Source organism: Schistocerca cancellata, chromosome 10 (genome assembly GCF_023864275.1).
Source record: "Schistocerca cancellata isolate TAMUIC-IGC-003103 chromosome 10, iqSchCanc2.1, whole genome shotgun sequence".
Taxonomy (NCBI): domain Eukaryota; kingdom Metazoa; phylum Arthropoda; class Insecta; order Orthoptera; family Acrididae; genus Schistocerca; species Schistocerca cancellata.
In genome coordinates, this window is record NC_064635.1 from 222,735,075 (window position 1) to 222,753,148 (window position 18,074).

The window sequence follows — 18,074 nt, forward strand, 5'->3', positions numbered from 1 at the left end:
TCCTTGGTCTTCTTTGCGAAAGCAGATGTTTAGTTTTTTCTGTTTTTATATTGACTTGCAGCACCATCAGAGATGTAGATCAGTTTTTTTATTGAAGGGGTGGTGCTGTTTTATGTAGTTTGTTTGTTAATTGCAGTTAAGAAGCGTGCACTGCTGTAGCATTACGTTGAAGGTAGTCACTTAGGACACAAAAACTATGACTCTTTCATTTATCTTGATCTTTATAATGGAAAGCAAATGGATGGCCTATGGCCTGTTTGTTCACCCAGCGGTGCCCTTGTACTTCATCCTCAACAACAAAGGAATAGTTTTCAGAAAAGTTGGCAGTGACTAAGCATTAATCAAATGCCAATGTTTGCTTTTTGTCTTTCAGAAATTTACCTTTAACTTCGGCATTAAAATGATGCATTTTGAGGTTTTCAAGGTTAGCAGCCAACAATTCAAAACACTCTTCTCGTGGTTTTGTAATTGTGATGGTTTCCGTTCTGTCTTGTGTCACCCATTATTTGTATTCTATGTTGTTAGGCATCAAATCGTCTTCCTCCGATTCTTCAAACGTGTCAAGTAAAGCCTGTTTGCCTGGACAGTCTTGACATCTTCCCATGATCATACAGTTGTAACAGTCAATATTGTAAACCAGAACTTCCAAAAGGTCTTTATATCAGCTGTAAGATTGACCCCATCTATCATCATCTTTACATTCTAGTGATACAAACAAACACAAACATTATGGGTGCTAGATGCCTCTGCAACAACACATAATTTCGGACTGAACTCGCAAAATTTTGACCTTCCAATTTTAATGTCAGGATTTGCATTTTTGAATTCAGTAAATAGTTCATTAAAATTGCACAGTATTAAAGATTTTTGTCTCTGAAACATAGTACCATTTTCATTTACAGAAAATGCTGTTATTGTTATCTTCATAAAACCTAATAATCTTTTTGATTGTTTTTTCATATTTGAAATTAGATGCATTTTTCTTTTGTAGTGTAGGTAATGTTCCCAGCTCTTACTAACTACCTTGCTAATGTAACCAAATTTTCTGACACATTAAATTAATCACAAACTTATGCTTAACTCCAAGAATTTGGTGGTAAACCAATAATTTCAACTTCATCCTCTTTGTTTGAAATATGACATTTAGTGTTTAGCTCTTCCATCAAATTATCATATTCGGTCTGAGAATTTTTAGAACTTCCATCCGGTTTAGTGCAACTTTCCTTTTAAAAGAAGCTTGCAAATTCATTTTGACTGTATTTGCCACCTTTGCAGTTTTTGCACCCAGTGCAAAAGTCTTCCTTCCGTAGAATAACATGTTGGGAACAATGATTTTCCAGGTATTATATTGATAAAAGGACTTTTCTATTTAGAATAATGATCAAACATTATTTATCTGAAACCTTTTGTTATAGTCTTCTTGCGTTTCTTAAAAGGGTCCAAGCATGACTGGCCAAGAAGGTGATGAATTTTTGTAAATATTTAATTCAACACAAACAGCCTTGCTGCAATGGTACACTGATTCCTGTCAGATTACCGAAGTTAAAAAAGTGCTGCCGGGCTTGGCTAGCACTTGGGTGGGTTGATGTCCGGGTCTCTGAAGGGGGAGTGGGTGGGGGGGGGGGATGCTAAAACCTTGTGTGACAAATTGAGAAGCTACTTGATTGAGAAATAGTGGCACCAGTCATGAAAACTACAATGGTCGGAAGAGCGTTGTACTGACTGCATGTCAATGTATCAGTGATGCCTAAGGACTGAGGACGACATGGCAGCGGGTTGATACTGTTGGGCCTTCATGGCCTGTTTGGGGGGTGTTTGTTTGTATTTAATTTTAGAATACTTACAACTTGAGTTAACCTCTGAGCTAACTCATAAGTGAAACAACACTTTTTCTTCTTCACAGTAATCTTCAGTTAAAGTAATGTCTTTCGGAAACCCTCCATACAACAGTTTTATAGCAAGCCTCATTAATAAGAACACTGAGACTCCATTGTTAAAGTGGACCCTTCATGAGCTTGTTGTTAACTGAGTGTGAATGTGCTGAAACTTTCTGCAGGTGATTGTTTTAGCAAATAATCGTTTGTTACTTTAATTTGATGTGTTTTTTGTATGTTTAAATTATATAATTGATATAATTTGTTCCATTATTCCAGATATTGCAGATATTAAGAAACTTGTTTTCGTTCATATTAGTAATTTTTTTTTCATAACTTCCCATTGAATTTCTAAGTTGAGATTTATACTGAAGTTTGATATCATAAAGGTCCATTAAGTGTGTAATTTTTCAGATTTCTGTCTGGTCCTGTAACAAAGATGTTGCAGGCCAAAGAATGAAAAAATTTAAGAAATCAATTTTTTAAAATAGTGTATCTCACCATTGATAATCTATAGAAACAACTATACTGTGTTGTCTAATAGCACAAAAAATATTAAGGCTGAGAAATTATTCCATCTTGGGAAAAATATTGTTCAAAAATTGCATTTATTTTTTTAATTTGCAATCAGTAACTTAAGCCATTAAAAATATATAAAGGGATACATTCAGCTAGACTCATGGTTTTAATTTATAGTCGAGCATGCTTCTTATTTGAAAGGTCTGGGGCAACCCTTATTGAATAATTTAAAAAAACTGCAGATGCTTGTAAATGCGAGAATCTGCTTGCAACCTGAAACAAAGATGGCCACTGTTTGTACATGATAACCAATAAAAAATTCTTAAAAAAATGGCTTTGAGACCACTAAACGTTAGGGAATTCACTCAGCAATTATAAATTTTTTTTTTCAGGTGATCGAGCAACCAATTATTTTTTTCCCAGACTACTTGGTATGGAGTGACCCACATCCTTTCTTATCATCAGTGAAAAAATTCAAAACAGTTGTTTTGGCCTGAAAAATCATGCCTGCTGTCTTTTGTGAATGTAGAGGGCTCTCATCATCACATTTTTGCCCCAGGGGAAAAACTTGATGCTGTGTGGTACTGTGAAACTCCTTAAACTACATAGAACAATACAGAAAAAGGAATGAGGTCAGTATGCTTGCTGATTGACAGTGCACATATTCACACAGCAACAAGGCAACTTTTGGATTGCATACTGGGGATTGACCTCTGATAGGTCTTAAGCCATAAAGTTTTCGGGATCTGGAACACTGAGTGGCACACCTTAAGTATACCAAATAAACTAAACGTTATCAAGGAGACAACAAATTTGTTGAGGTCATCCATGTGAGCCAACCACAGGGCTCCATTTCCTTTGTTGGCTCCGCATTGGCCATACTTGGCTGCCTTATTGTCACCTCCTGCGCTGCCAGAACTTGCCCATCACTGTGGCTCTCGAATAATAACAGTAGCCCACAGTTTGTTGGATTGTCACAATCTAGCCACCCTGAGGCTGTCTTTTTACCTTCCAAACACACTACTTGTGATATCTAGATTTACATTTCATTTGAGAGGGAGGTTTTTGCCACGCCTTCACCCTACCTAAATTTTAACTGTTCCTCGCTCCCTCCTGTGCTGCCTGTTTGGCTTCGTGTTCGTCTTTTTACTGTCTGTGTTTCTCTTTGCCTTCTGCTTTTAGGCTGGAGATTTTAATGTGTTGCAGAGTGGCTGGCTCATCCTTTTTTATCCTTGCTATCGGCCTGCCCAGGTCATCTGCTATATTCTTTTACCACCTTCTGTCACTTTTTCCCTTTCAGTTACTGTTTACACATTTACTCCTCCTTTCGCTTTCTCCTTCTATGTGGTTACGCAGTTCATTTTACAACTTTTGTTTGCTTCCCCAATTTTAAGTAATGTGATTCATTTGGGGTATGGTTTTCGTCTGAGACCTGTGTGTCCTCGGAAAAAGGGAATGATAAACCCAGCACTTCAGTCCCCAAACCGACCAAACCAACTCTTGGATTCATTTGGTTGGGCGTTATCAACTTACTCACTCACTGTCCTGATGTAGCACCATCAGGTTTTCATCTGATAACCTCTTCGGAGGTGTTTATGGGTGGGCCAAGGTTTCCTACTGATGGTGAGGTCCAGACTGCAATCAAACAACAGACCAAAGAAGCAATGGGAGACGTTTTTGAGAAGGTATTAGAAATATAAATTCTCGCTCACCAACCCATTGAGAACAAATGCGACAACTTTGAAAAATAGAGTGTGATGTATATATCTAGCTGTTTAAAGATTGTTGTACGTATATTACCTTCACAATTATGGATGTACTCTAATCGTTCTCATGACAGTAGTCATAATTTGTAAGCAAACGGAGAGTAGGGTTTGACAAACACTATCTCCTCTGTTTATTTATTATTATTTGTATCTTTTTTTCCCTGCCCCATTTCTACTTCTTGTTTACATTGGCATTATGTGATTAACTACTTGCAGCATGTCGTATTTTAAAGCATGACTACTCCATTTGCATGTAGTGTGATATAGCGAATGTCTTGCTGTGCACAGGCCAAACTGCCCCCTCGTGAAGGAGTGCTGCTGTAATAGCATTCTTGAGCCTGCTGTTTCTCTACGGATGTAAACTGCTGCTGCACAGCTGGAATATTGGAAGATACACTAACATCTAAACTGGAGGTACATATCAATTGAAGCTTGTTCTTCAGCTAAAATTTGTAAGCTGCTTGTGGTGTTGGTCAGTATTGTGCTTTTGCCGTAACAGCTTGTAGACACATAAGAATATTTAGGATTTCACATTGGCTGAATAGATATTGTTCTATGTTTCAAAGCATATTCTTAAGACACAGATTTTGAAGCCCTGTGACTAATGTTTCACAAGATGGTTTTACTCACCTCAGTAAGCTTCACACAGTCCACTGCCTGATCTAAGGTGAGACACATAGTTACTCAGCCAAGAAAAACTGAGTACATTGCATGTGTCCTTAAACTGCTTCATATTTGCTTTTAAATAGCTGAAAACTCATAAGTCTTTGGGGTTGGATTCTCAAATACTTGAAACAGGTAAATGATGTATATCCTTAAAAGTAGCAAATCTCAAAACTGCTTCCATGTACTTACTATAAAGGCAGCTGTTGGTCTCTGTAGCTCTGTGCAGTATATTCTATTTAAAAGTTCAGCTGTAATTTCATGTGCAACATTCACAACAATACTCTATAGTTAACTGAATTCAGTACTTCTGCTACTAAATCCCGATATAAACAGCCTGCGTTTTACTCTGTACTCAATATGTTACGTATGCCAAAAATGCCAAATAGTCTTTACTTAGCATATTAGTGACGTCTGTGTTGTAAGCCATAGTTACATCATGTTGTAAAAAAAGCCTTGTTTCATTTCATCAAGATAAAGAACTTACATTAAATTTGCATGTTTTGCAACATTTTATCAAAATTGCAGGAATTACTCCATGGTTAACCTTAAAGCACTGGTATTCCAATTACAATGTCTCGTTGTACCCCATACTGTACATCTCCCAGGTGCAGAATGTGAGAATGCACTCAGATTGGGGAATTTCAATGATGACCAGTGAGAGGTATACCTGTTCTCATATGACTATGAAGATCTCCTAACTGATCGATCAGTCACAATGCTTGAATGGAATTTATGTTAACTGGCAAAATCTTATTTCCAAAATACCAAATGAACTTCATATAACCTTAACTTTACTGGACCTCAAAAGTTCTCCTTTTCCGGTATAATTACCCGCTGTTTTCACAATTTTTCTTTCAATCAATTTGCTTGACTCACAAAATTTACAGCAGCTCAAAACAAAAATTGTTTGCATGTTATTAGAATTGTTGTAGAGTGAATAAAAAGGATATGTGAAGAACAAATATCAGATTTGTGAGCAATTAAGAATGGTTGAACTTTTGACATTATGTCATTTATTCACTCTACAACAGTTATAATAACATGCAAACAATTTTTGTTTTGAGCTGCTGTAAATTTTGTGAGTTAAGGATATTCCTGTAATTTCAAAATTTCAGAGGATACTGACTTGAAATTTATGTGGTAAAATCCTATATTTGTAATACTGAAAGTACAAAGTTTCATTAACGTGGATTAATGAAACTGGACAAAGGGGAGTCACAGTTTGCTGTACAGCTCTTCTTCTTACTACATGTTAGCACGCTGCAGTACTCGAGGTGACGTGTTGCATAGTGTGGGAACGAGCCCTCTGAGGTTCTCTCCCTACAGCATCTGCAGCGGCATAAAATTGCCTCTGAGACTAACTGTACTTTACTGTGCCACAATATGACTGATCGGAGCTGATGTTTCAAGTTAGCATGCGTGTTCTTAAAAATTATTTACTTTTTTAATGCTGGAGTATAGAACTTAGTACTGGACTTTGTACTGCCAGGTGAAGATTTTATCATTCACTCTTTGCATGTACACACATTACATTTCACTAAGTACAATTTCATACTGTGGAAGGAAAAAAAAGAAGTGAATTTATTTTGAGTGGTGGTTCTGTGTGCTCATTACAAATAAGAATTGTCTTCTATTTTCTTCACAACAACAGTCTTCCTGGTTGAATTTTTGACTCGATAGCAGATTGTGATTGTCGCATGTCGACTAGGGCTTTATAGAATATATTGATTTAAGAGAAGATTAAAAAGTCTGCCATTTTTACTGATACATTTGTGTCACATTTGTATCTCACTACTGTGAAACTGAAGTTGCATCAGTTTACTTGTTCTATCATGGAATAAGATTAGTTAATACACCATAGAATGGAAACTCATAACAGTTGTAATTTGTATGCATGCAATTCATTAAATCCAAGAATTTTACTATAAATATTTGTTGCACTGCATTAATATTGTTGTAATAATTTACTATGATCAAACAAAGATGAATATGTAAAATTATTCCACTGAAGAAGATTTTGAAGTCCATTTCCCTGTGTTCCATTTCCTATATTGTATAATAATGTAAGAAGTATTGTATTTGAAATGTACATGACCCTATCCAGAAAAATAGGTTATTTTTTTCCCAATATAATAAATTGTTTGCACTTTAATAGTACTAGATCTACAGTTGATAGAAAAGTGTGAATTTTGTCTATAGTCCGAATTTTATATTTCTAACAAGTAGAATACTTGTCATATTGATCTGTTTGGGATAATGATGATTATGATTTATGTAATTGTCAATACCATTATGAAATTCATATGCATGCTTGTTGGCTAGTAATCATTTGTTACATAACTGAACTTTTCCTAGTTACATTGTGAGTCATTTTTCCACACACTCGTGCAATGAAATTTTATTTTACTTCAACATTTAGTTTTGAAGGTAGTTGAATTAACCCTGTGTTGTTTACAAACTAGGTAAAGTGGCTCAAAAGTACTGCAAAAGGAGGTCAGCAATTTGAAAGGAGGCCTATACCACGGAAAAATATAATTGTGGTAGAAGAGTGCACTCTTCAGGACTACAATGAGCAACATTTTAACTTATTACGTCTTTTCCCTTGCAAGTACATTGCCTTTAGCCGTTAAACTGTGTCACTAAAATAATGTACTCAGTTTTATATAATAGTATGAAAACTACTGGGTTTTGTTCCAACAAAGCTGAACTTTCCTAATCAATGGTTTCATTTAAGTATTGCAGTCAGCATTGTACAGGGGCTTGAAATTGCACAAAGACAGCTAAACAGCATGGATCAGAGCAACAATGTAAATGTAAGGTGGAATAAGCATCAAGCTACTTTGATGTCTCTTTTTGGTGGTCTGTTCGACAGTGAGAGGTTAACAGACTGCACTATTAGTGCTGAGGGGCAGCATTTGAGAGTGCATAAAATAATTCTTTCGGCTTGTAGCCCATACTTAGAGGAACTGTTCACTAAAAACTCTGAGAAACATCCAGTCATTATCCTGCATGATGTAAAATATGATGTGCTTAAGGCTTTGATGGACTTCATGTACTATGGTGAAGTAAATGTACCGCAAAAGGAGTTTAGTGGTGTTCTGAAACTCTCTGAGTCCCTTCAGATAAGGGGCCTGTCTCGCAGTGGATGTATAGATGGTGTCAACATACAGAAAGGGAGTGGAAGAAATGCACTATCAGTACCTCTCGAAACGCTCCCATTTCTGTAGTACCTTCCGCCGCGGAAGTCGAACACGTGTCAGAAACAAATGGATGTGATCAGCCCATAGTGGGCACCGCCTCAGTGGCGGCTATTCCGCACAGCGGCTCTCGTGCAGCGAGGGCGCCACCGCTAAGCCACGTGCAGACAGCGGCTAATAGTCGCTCCCTTCGGTTTCGTATATAGGGACCTGCTCTGCCCTAGTCCAGTCAGTCTGGTACTCACTCTGGATTTCGTTTCTATCTCGGCGGTACTGCGTTCTGGTCGTTGCTCGTTGTTGACATTTGCCTGGCTCTAGTTCCGAGTGGATTTACATTTGGTGTTTGGTGTTGTGGTTTCCACAAGCCTCCGTTGTTTCTCTCTTCCTTGTTGTGTCGCTCATAGTCAGTTGTGGTCGGTTGTTGTCAGTCTGTCGTCCGACTCGTCCCGTGTTCACCCGGTGGTGCGTGCTCCACCGCCGGCAGCTTCCCCACCTGGCGGCTCCGATCCACAGCCCAAGGTGTTCCCGCTGTTGGTTGTGCTTACAACAATTTCAACCTGCATCTGTGTCGTGCTTTACCCCAGCTCAAAATGAAGCAGAAGAAAAGATGCAGCCATATAGTGAATGCTATCAAACTGTGTCGTCCCAGGAAAGAAGTTCTGTGGAAGTAGATTTGGTTCCTAATCCCTTTCGAAAGTACGTAAAAAATATTAATCACTGTGTTTCTGATCAGAGAGCAGGCCGAAATGTGTTCGAAGATGTCGTTACTCGTGACTGTGATAGTAATTGTCGACTTCCGTCTCGTCAGCAAATACTGTCTACATCAAAGAACCCTGCTGGTGGAGCAGCTTTCAGTCCAGTCCCCCATCATTCTGTGCGTAGTCAGTTGCAGATCTCCCGTGAAGAATTGACTTTTGATCTGATTGTTGCAGAAAAGGAACAGTTTTCAATTCCAGAAGCAGTAATAATTCATCAGAAACCAGCAAATTTGAATGCACATCCAGAAGAGATACCATTAGAAACAAAATCTGAGGTGCCTGATAGTCACATGGAAGTAGTGGAAGTACAGGACGACGATGATGATGATGATGATGATGATCAGGGTGATAATGGTGGTGGTGGTGGTGGTGGTGGTGGTGACAGTGCTCATGAAGACATTGTGGAGGGCAGGACAGTGAGTGAAGATGTTTCACATGGGGAGAATTTTCATACTGTAGGAATGAACAGTCTTCAGTCACTATTTGGCAGTGATTATATGCATAATGTGACATTGGCATCATCTCCCACTGCATTACACTGTCGATTTGTTTGTGACAATTGTGGGAAGTCTTATAAATATCATAGAGGCTAAAAAGACACTTGAAACACTATTGTGGCAAAGAACCTCAGTTTCAGTGCCCTCGCTGCAACAAACATTGTGCTAGGAGAGATGAATTAAAGGCACATATGCGTACTAGTCGTTGTCAGATGCAAGGAAAGTATTGCACTCTTTGAAGGCAATGGTTGTTAGCACAGAAAGGGAGTGAGTAATGTTGGGTCAATTGCTGGTCATCATTGAGCACTTTTTGGTGAGTTTTTACTTGATAAATGGCAGCTTTGTGTATAAATTACTTGAAGTGATGAAATCGAGCACAGTGAGAGTGTGAAAATGTCCCTGAAATACGTGAGAGGTGTTGCGGCAGTTGTAAATGTATTTGAAAATGATACAGAGACTTTACAAACTAATGACACTTGCAGATCAATTAATTAAGAAAATTGCTACTTGTTGTTGAACAACTCATGAGTTGTGGAATTGTGTTCACATTGATTATCCTTTTCATTATAATCATTTTTTAGGTAAGGACTTCAATTAATGTAGTGGTCATCCTCTGCTGTTGCTGTGAAAACAATAACAGAATCATGAGAGCTGGTATGTTCCCAGCTTGTTACTGTAGCATAATTTTAAATTCCAGAAATGTGAATGTTTACGCAGAACGTTGACACTTTATACCTTCTCATTGGAGGAAAAACGTTTGGATTACTGCTGTTTGGTTCTCATGTATAAACAAAAATCTCTTCACAGTTTTTGTAGTATTTCTTTCCACATAACAATGTCGGTGCTTTCCGTTTTACTGTATTTTCACATGTCACACCAGAAAGGAAATATGTATTACTACTGGAATTCAAGGAGTTAATAGGAACAGTCTGTTAAGATTTTATTTATGCACTGCTAACAAAAAAATTCTAAATGAGAAATTATCTTACAATGATAAGTCTCTGTTAATAGTTCTCAAATTTCAGTTCCAAAACGTCACTGTCCATACACACATTTGACACAAAAATAAAATAATTGCCTTCGAGGCAATCCAGTCTGGCAAGTCAGTCCACCATTGTACTGATCGGGCATGACTTACAGGATATAAGCACGTGTGTAAGATCCATCTGGTTCAATTTTGTGAAATATTTGACAAGTAATTAAAAACACAGGTAATAATTGTGCTAGACATCCCAAAAAGATTCATTATCAATCAATACATTGTAATGTAAATAAATACTAAGGGCCAGCGAGGTTTGTGATGTTTATATTTCGCCCGACAGATGTACCATGGGGCAGGTTTATGATAATCACATTTGGCCCAAATACTGGACCATGAGTCTGACACACAGTGGGGATTTAGGTTAAGAAAAATATTTTTCATATAATATTTAGCTTTTTTACTATATGTTTTCCTATGTAGACCTCTTAGGTATTCAACTGTCCTTATTTATGATGTTTATGTGTACAATATCTTATTGATATTAGAGTACTCTAATTACACCGTCAGACAGCTGTACGGCTGTCAGAGTATGTACTCAATAGATCCTACTGTCCCCACACCCTCCACCGTACAGTTTCTGCCCGATGTCCTGTCACAACCTCCCTTTTCATGTCCCCCTCCCTCATTGTGTACTGCCTGTCTTTCCTCGTCACTGCTTCTCTCCTCCTCTGGTCTCCATTTTATCTCCCACACCTCATCTCCGAATGCTGCACCTGGCAGTTTTTTCAAGCTGTGGTCTAGTCCCTGCATGCCCCACCAGGCATAACTCCTCTTTCCCCTCGCTCTTACCGTGTTATCCCTTCCCCTCCTCCTTCGTGGCCTACTTCAAATTGCTATACACGTGACAGTCGCGTACCCATCAGAGCAGCTAGTGGAAGCAGTATATATATATATATATATATATATATATATATATATATATGTGTGTGTGTGTGTGTGTGTGTGTGTGTGTGTTTGCTGAAAAAAGTTTTGGTCGAAAGCTATAATGTAACAGTCTTTTTAGTTGTGCCTGTCTGCATCTCATAGGGTCATCTTTGCGGTGAATGGAAGCCTATCCTTTTCCTAACATTGTTGATATTCCAACCTGGAGCTTCCATTGTTTAAATTACATCGGATGTTGCTGAGAAGTATGTGTAACTATTAAGTTTTAAGCATATTTTTATTTTGGATTTTTCCAGTATAATGCTTCAGTATCAACAACAGTAGTTCATTTGAGACCGCCTAACTACAGTTAACTGATTGATCTTTGTATTTGGCACTCTTAACTGAATTGAGACACTGGTACGAGTCTCTTTTTAGGTAAGGAATGTTTGACTCTGATCTGGCAACCAAATCCTAGTTGTTTCCAACAAATTGTTGCTATAGTTGCATTAATAAATAACAAAATGTTGTTTAATTTATGAAGCCAGCAATATGAAATTATTCTTAAGCATAGAAAAACTGGATGTCGGGTTTTTATGTAAAATGATGATAGTTTCACTTTCAATGACTTTGTCTACTTCAATTTTCCTGAAGCTGCAGCAATTTTGTTGGCAGTGTGCGTGGTCTTATCTTTATCTATTGTACCATATTAAACACATTAGGGCTACTATTGAGGAGGCGGCTTATTCCCCATGTTTAACCATGTTCTGCTACAAAATGTTAACTAAACAAAAACCTGTTTTTGATTGTACCAATTTTCTATTTTTCAATCCACTTCCTATTTCTTACAGGCTTCACTCTTACAAAATAAAATCTGGATGTGGTAGCTGGTGAAGCATGAAGTACAATTATACAAATATTTATTCTTAAAATGAATTAACATACAGTTACAAACAACTTGAAAATCAAACTAGTTAATTTTGCGATCACTGTTTACTATTTCATATGTCCCTAGATTTGTTCAGAAGTAATTCTGATTAGATATGTGACCTTAGTAACTCTCCCCCCTTCCCCCCTCTCTACCCCACCCTCCCCCATCCACCTCTCCCCCCTTCCCTTCTCCTCTATCCCCTCCCCCCTCTATCCCTCCCCTCTCTCTCCCTCCCCTCTCTCTCCCTCCCCTCTCTCCCTCCCCTCTCTCTCCCTCCCCCCTCTCCCTCTCCCGCCCCCACTACCATCTTTAGCCCCTCCCCCTCTCTCCCCTTCCCTGCTCCCCCTACCATCATCCCCACACCCTCCCCCCTATCCCCACCCCCACCCCCTATCCCCACCCCCTCCCCCTGTCCCACTCTATCCCCATCCCCTCCCCCTATCCCCACGCCCTCCCCCTATCCCCACGCCCTCCCCCTATCCCCACGCCCTCCCCCTATCCCCACCACCTCCCCCTATCCCCACCACCTCCCCCTATTCCCATCTCCTCCCCCTATCCCCACCTCCTCCCCCTATCCCCACCTCCTCCCCCTATCCCCACCACCTCCCCCTATCCCCACCCACTCCCCCTATCCCACCCACTCCCCCTATTCCCACCCACTCCCCATATCCCCACCTCCTCCCCCTATCCACTCTACCTCCCCCCTATTCCCCTCCCCCTATCCACTACCCCACCCCTCTATCCCCTACCCCTATCCCCACACCCTCCCCCATCCCCACCCCCTCACACCTCGCCACAGCTCCTCCCCCTCCCTCCCCTCCCCCTCCACCCTACCCCTCCCTCTCCTCCTATCCCCACCCCTCCCCTTATCCGCAACCCCTCCCCCTATCTGCACCCCCTCCCCCTATCTGTACCCCCTTCCCCTATCTGCACCCCCTCCCCCTATCTGCACCCCCTCCCCCTATCTGCACCCCCTCCCCCTATCTGCACCCCCTCCCCCTATCTGCACACCCTCCCCCTAACTGCACCCCCTCCCCCTATCTGCACACCCTCCCATCTGCAATCCCTCCCCCTATCTGCACCCCCTCCCCCTATCTGCACCCCCTCCCCCTATCTGCACCCCCTCCCCCTATCTGCACCCCCTCCCCCTATCTGCACCCCCTCCCCCTATCTGCACCCCCTCCCCCTATCTGCACCCCCTCCCCCTATCTGCAACCACTCCACCTATCTGCAACCCCTCCCCCTATCCGCACCCCCTCCCCCTACCCCTACCCCCACCCGCTCCCCCTACCCCCACCCGTTCCCTCTATCCGCAACACCTCCCCCTATCTGCACCCCCACCCGCTCCCCCTACCCCCACCCGCTCCCCCTACCCCCACCCGCTCCCCCTACCCCAACCCGCTCCCCCTACCCCCACCCGCTCCCCCTACCCCCACCCGCTCCCCCTACCCCCACCCGCTCTCCCTACCCCCACCCGCTCCCCCTACCCCCACCCGCTCCCCCTACCCCCACCCGCTCCCCCTACCCCCACCCGCTCCCCCTACCCCCACCCGCTCCCCCTACACCCACCCGCTCCCCCTACACCCACCCGCTCCCCCTACCCCCACCCGCTCCCCCTACCCCCACCCGCTCCCCCTACCCCCACCCGCTCCCCCAACCCCCACCCGCTCCCCCAACCCCACCCGCTCCCCCAACCCCACCCGCTCCCCCTACCCCTATCCCCTCCCCCCATCCCCACCCCCTCCGCCCATCCCCACCCCCTCCGCCCATCCCCACCCCCTCCACCCATTCCCACCCCCTCCACCCATCCCCACCCCCTCCCCTCCCCCTATCCCTCTATCCCCTCCCCCTATCCCCACCCCTCCCCCTATCCCCACCCCTCCCCCTATCCCCACCCCTCCCCCTATCCCCACCCCTCCCCCTATCCCCACCCCTCCCCCTATCCCCACCCCTCCCCCTATCCCAACCCCCTCCCCCTATCCCAACCCCCTCCCCCTAACCCCATGCTCTCCCCCTATCCCAACCCCCTCCCCCTATCCCAACCCCCTCCCCCTAACCCCATGCTCTCGCCCTATCCCCACCCACTCCCCCTATCATCACGCCCTCTCCTTAGCCCCTCCCCTATCCACACCCCCTCCCCCATCCCTCCCCCCATCCCTCCCCCCTCCCCTATCCCTACCCCCTCCCCCTATCCCCACCCCTCCCCACACCCTCCCCCATTCCCCACCCTTCCCCCATTCTGCACCCCATCCACCATTCCCCATTCTGCATCCCATCCCCCATTCCCCACTCCTTCCCCCATCTCCCCAGCCCCTCCCCCATCTCCCCACACCCTACCCCATCTCCCCAACCCTCTCCCCACACCTGCCCCCTCTCCCCACACCTGCCCCATGTCTTTAATCCCTCCTGCTCCGCCCTTGTCCATGCTGTAGTGTATGTAATAGTAATAAGTTTCAGGATTTAGGTATGTATATGACTCAGTGCAATGACTGCAGTAAACAGTACCCAGATCTAGCTGGCAGGAATTTTGAAACTTTGTTTAGGGAGCACACATAATCACAAAACTTCAGCTTGTATCAGGGGTGAGCATGCATCTGATTTATGGCTTATGAAAGACTACACAAAATAAAGTCACTAAACGTAAGCTGTATTCATTTGTAATGGAATGGTAGGCACTATCAAACATTAATTATAATTGGATGTCTTACACGTAGCTCAAAAGGAATGTTGGAACATCTCGAAAGTTAAAGGTACAGAAGACAGGATTCAATTTAATTGCAAATGAGCAGAGTGCATTAAATCACAATACCTGTTTTACCCTTTATGTACACTTACTGCGGTGACAATCATTGCTTACAGATGTCCAAGGTGATAAGAGGGGAGAGAATATGTAGTGGGACAGCTTGAACACGTATGCTGTTCCTGAAATCGGTGAAGACCCCTCATGCATGGTCCTGTGTCCACACTAGTGGTCAGCTAATGACTGTCAGGCTTGTGGCATAATGCCGAAGTGGTGACCACTAGCGAGCGTTTCTTGATGGAGACAGGCCTCTGGCAATGCCATGCACTGTCTGCCATTCAAATTATATATTTTCTTGATGTTTTTATAATGTTTCACTCCAGACAAATCACAGGCTTTAATTAAATGTTTCCAAAAACAGTATTCTCACCAAACAAAAAATATTTTTAATTTAGTTTGTAAATATAATGTTAGTTCATAAGTGACGTTTGTGCCAGATGCAAACTGCTGGTTAGTTTTCCTGCAGGCTATAAAAACCAAAAAAAAAAAAACAAAAAAAAAAAAAAACATCGTGGGTCCTACCAGATCACTGTTTTATCCTGTGATGATGTAGTATGTGAATTTTTCTGGTAAATACTCGGGTTACGCTTCTAAAGGATACAAATCAGATATGTTCTGGTACATAAGATTTTTGACATAGTGTAATAGCAAAGTTGCATAGCATAGTGTGTACTTTTATCTACAGGATCTATGTACAAAAGATCAGAGGAGGTTCACATGATACAAAACTGATGATTTAAAAAGAAAATTAAAGCATTATACGTGGACAATTAAAAGTCTACTTTTCAAAACAAGGCATTGCAGCTCTTATGACGACGTTGGCAGTTTTTGTGTAATTTTATTGACTGATAACATTTGCCTCAAGTGTGATGTTTTTGTTATTGCTTTATATGTCAGTGTAGCATGGGAAAATTTTGTCAATTTAGCCTTGACAGTTTACTAAAAGCTGCAATGTGTTTTACACATTTTTTTAATTACATGAAATAAATTGAAACTCGCATCAGAGGCAAGCATGCCATTGATTTATGGCACATAGAACACCACACAACATTACGTCTCTACACTTCCACTGAGCTTAATTTGTAGTGGAGTGGTTTGGGCTGTCAAAGGTACTTGCACTGCTACAATATTACCCTTAACACAAATTTTATTATATTTAACTTAGGTTGTGACACATATAGGGACAGGCTAAATTCGTATCGGAAATCACAGGAAAATGTACCACATAGTGTTTATTAAATGAAAAGTTCAATAAATTGCCAAGTGATTGTGTGATTAATAAAGCATCTCTATCAATTATGTTTAGCTAAGAACTACAATTTTACAGAATCACAAATGTTGATTCAGTTACCTAATTAGTTAGAATATTAGGATGAACAAAATCAAATGGTTCAAATTAACCTAAGGACATCACACACACCCATGCTTGAGGCAGGATTTGAACCTGCGACCGTAGCGGTCGCGCGGTTCCAGACTGTAGCGCCTAGAACGGTTCGGCCACTCCGGCTGGCTCTAGGATGAACAGTTCAAAGTAATACACCAAAGAGACAGAGAAAATGAGCAATTTAACTCTCTCAAAAAAAAAAAAATGTACTCTGAATACTAGGAAACCAGTTTTCCTATCAAGTATGGACTCCTGACACTGTCGAGTGATTTTTGCTGGAGTGGTAGCGTAGATACGTGCACATTTAGCCATCTTCATGCAACTTTGATCTCTTCAAAATCTGTTTTGGAGGAATAAATGTTGTTACTATTCTTGTTGGCACTCACATGAGTTATGGCACAGATAAGCGTACAGAATGGATGGATTTCCTCAAAATAGTGCGTTGCTGCAAACTGAATATGCATTGTTTAATTAAAAACAATTAGACTAGTAATGAAGATAAAACATCTATAATTTGAGTGTACTATCAGTCAAGTTCATGTGCAGTTTTTTTATACAGTAATTATGAGAATGAACATGAAATTAATGAGTTCTTAAAGCTCAGAATTTGGGAGCTGTTGAAATCTGATGTCTGGTGTACAGTAACAATATTCTGAACCATCAAATATAAGGTCCATTAACTTCCACGTTTCGTTCTTCAATCACTGTGTTTTTCCTCAATACATAAGCATGAGTTTCTGTTCTCTTGATACAGTCCACACTTTCTCAAACTGTTGCAGCCGTGGAAATCACCATTGTATTTTTTAGTATGTCATCGCTAACACAAGAATTGACTAACTGCCCTTGTTAACTTTGCTGTGTGGGGTACTGCAGTGAATACATGAATGCATTTCTCTCTCTCTCTCTCTCTCTCTCTCTCTCTCTCTCTCTCTCTCTCCCTCCCTCCCCCCCTTGCGTGACACACACACACACACACACACACACACACACACACACACACACACACACCCCTGCGGGTCCGGGGTAAGAATAGGCCCGAGGTATTCCTGCCTGTCGTACGAGGCGACTAAAAGGAGTTTCAACCGTTTCGGCCTTCCATGTGATGGTCCCCCTTGGGGTTTGACCTCCATTTTTCTAAATTTCTACAGAAGTACGAGCCTTTTGGGGAAGGACACCTTACGTGGTGTACCACTGGTCCTAAGTGCACTCAGACCTTGGCACTCAGCATTGCACCGGCGTTGTAACCATACCCACTATTACTCAAATTGGGCCTAAACGCCTTTTGGGTTGTCCCAGTTACGCCCATAGTGCGTCTCCATCTGCACCAGCGATCATGATGGACTTTCCATGGCACCAGAAATCCAGCACGGTAGCCAGCCCGTTGTGGTGGGGTCGTCATGTACCCTCTAGGTTGTAGCCCCCTGACAACACAGGGATCGTACTGCCGATACCTGAGCTGCACCCTCCCCACGTCGGCCAAGGAGTAGATGCCCGTCTCCTTGGGGCATCAGGACTCCCGGCAATGGTCATCATGCCAGGTGGCCCTTGCTGCGGCTGGGTGGCGCCCGTGGGGAGAGCCCCTGGTCGGAGTGGGTGGTATCGGGGCGGACGTTTCGTAGATGAAACGTCACCACGTATCGGGTCGCTCTGCAGCCGAGTCTTTCAAAAGAAAAGGTACCGTTTCTAGTTCTGGTTCTCCTGCCCCTTCCCCCTTGGCCACTCCATGGGAGGAGGGACAGGCCCGCCGGCTTGGAGCGAACTACTTCCCCCGCTATTTGG

General features: G+C 42.3%; 1 protein-coding gene across 15 annotated transcripts in view; it reads left to right on the forward strand.

Moving 5' to 3' along the window:
• The window catches only part of LOC126106877 (longitudinals lacking protein, isoforms N/O/W/X/Y-like), a 321,743-nt gene that overhangs the window by 19,909 nt on the left and 283,760 nt on the right, over positions 1 to 18,074 (forward strand). For 12 of the 15 annotated variants that reach the window (XR_007523406.1, XR_007523408.1, XR_007523407.1 and 9 more), the window contains exon 2: positions 4,448 to 4,573. The exons of the other annotated variants lie outside the window; for them this stretch is intronic. The gene's annotated coding sequence lies outside the window, so the exon portion shown is untranslated. The remainder of the gene's footprint in view (positions 1 to 4,447; positions 4,574 to 18,074) is intronic. 15 annotated transcript variants of the gene reach the window in all.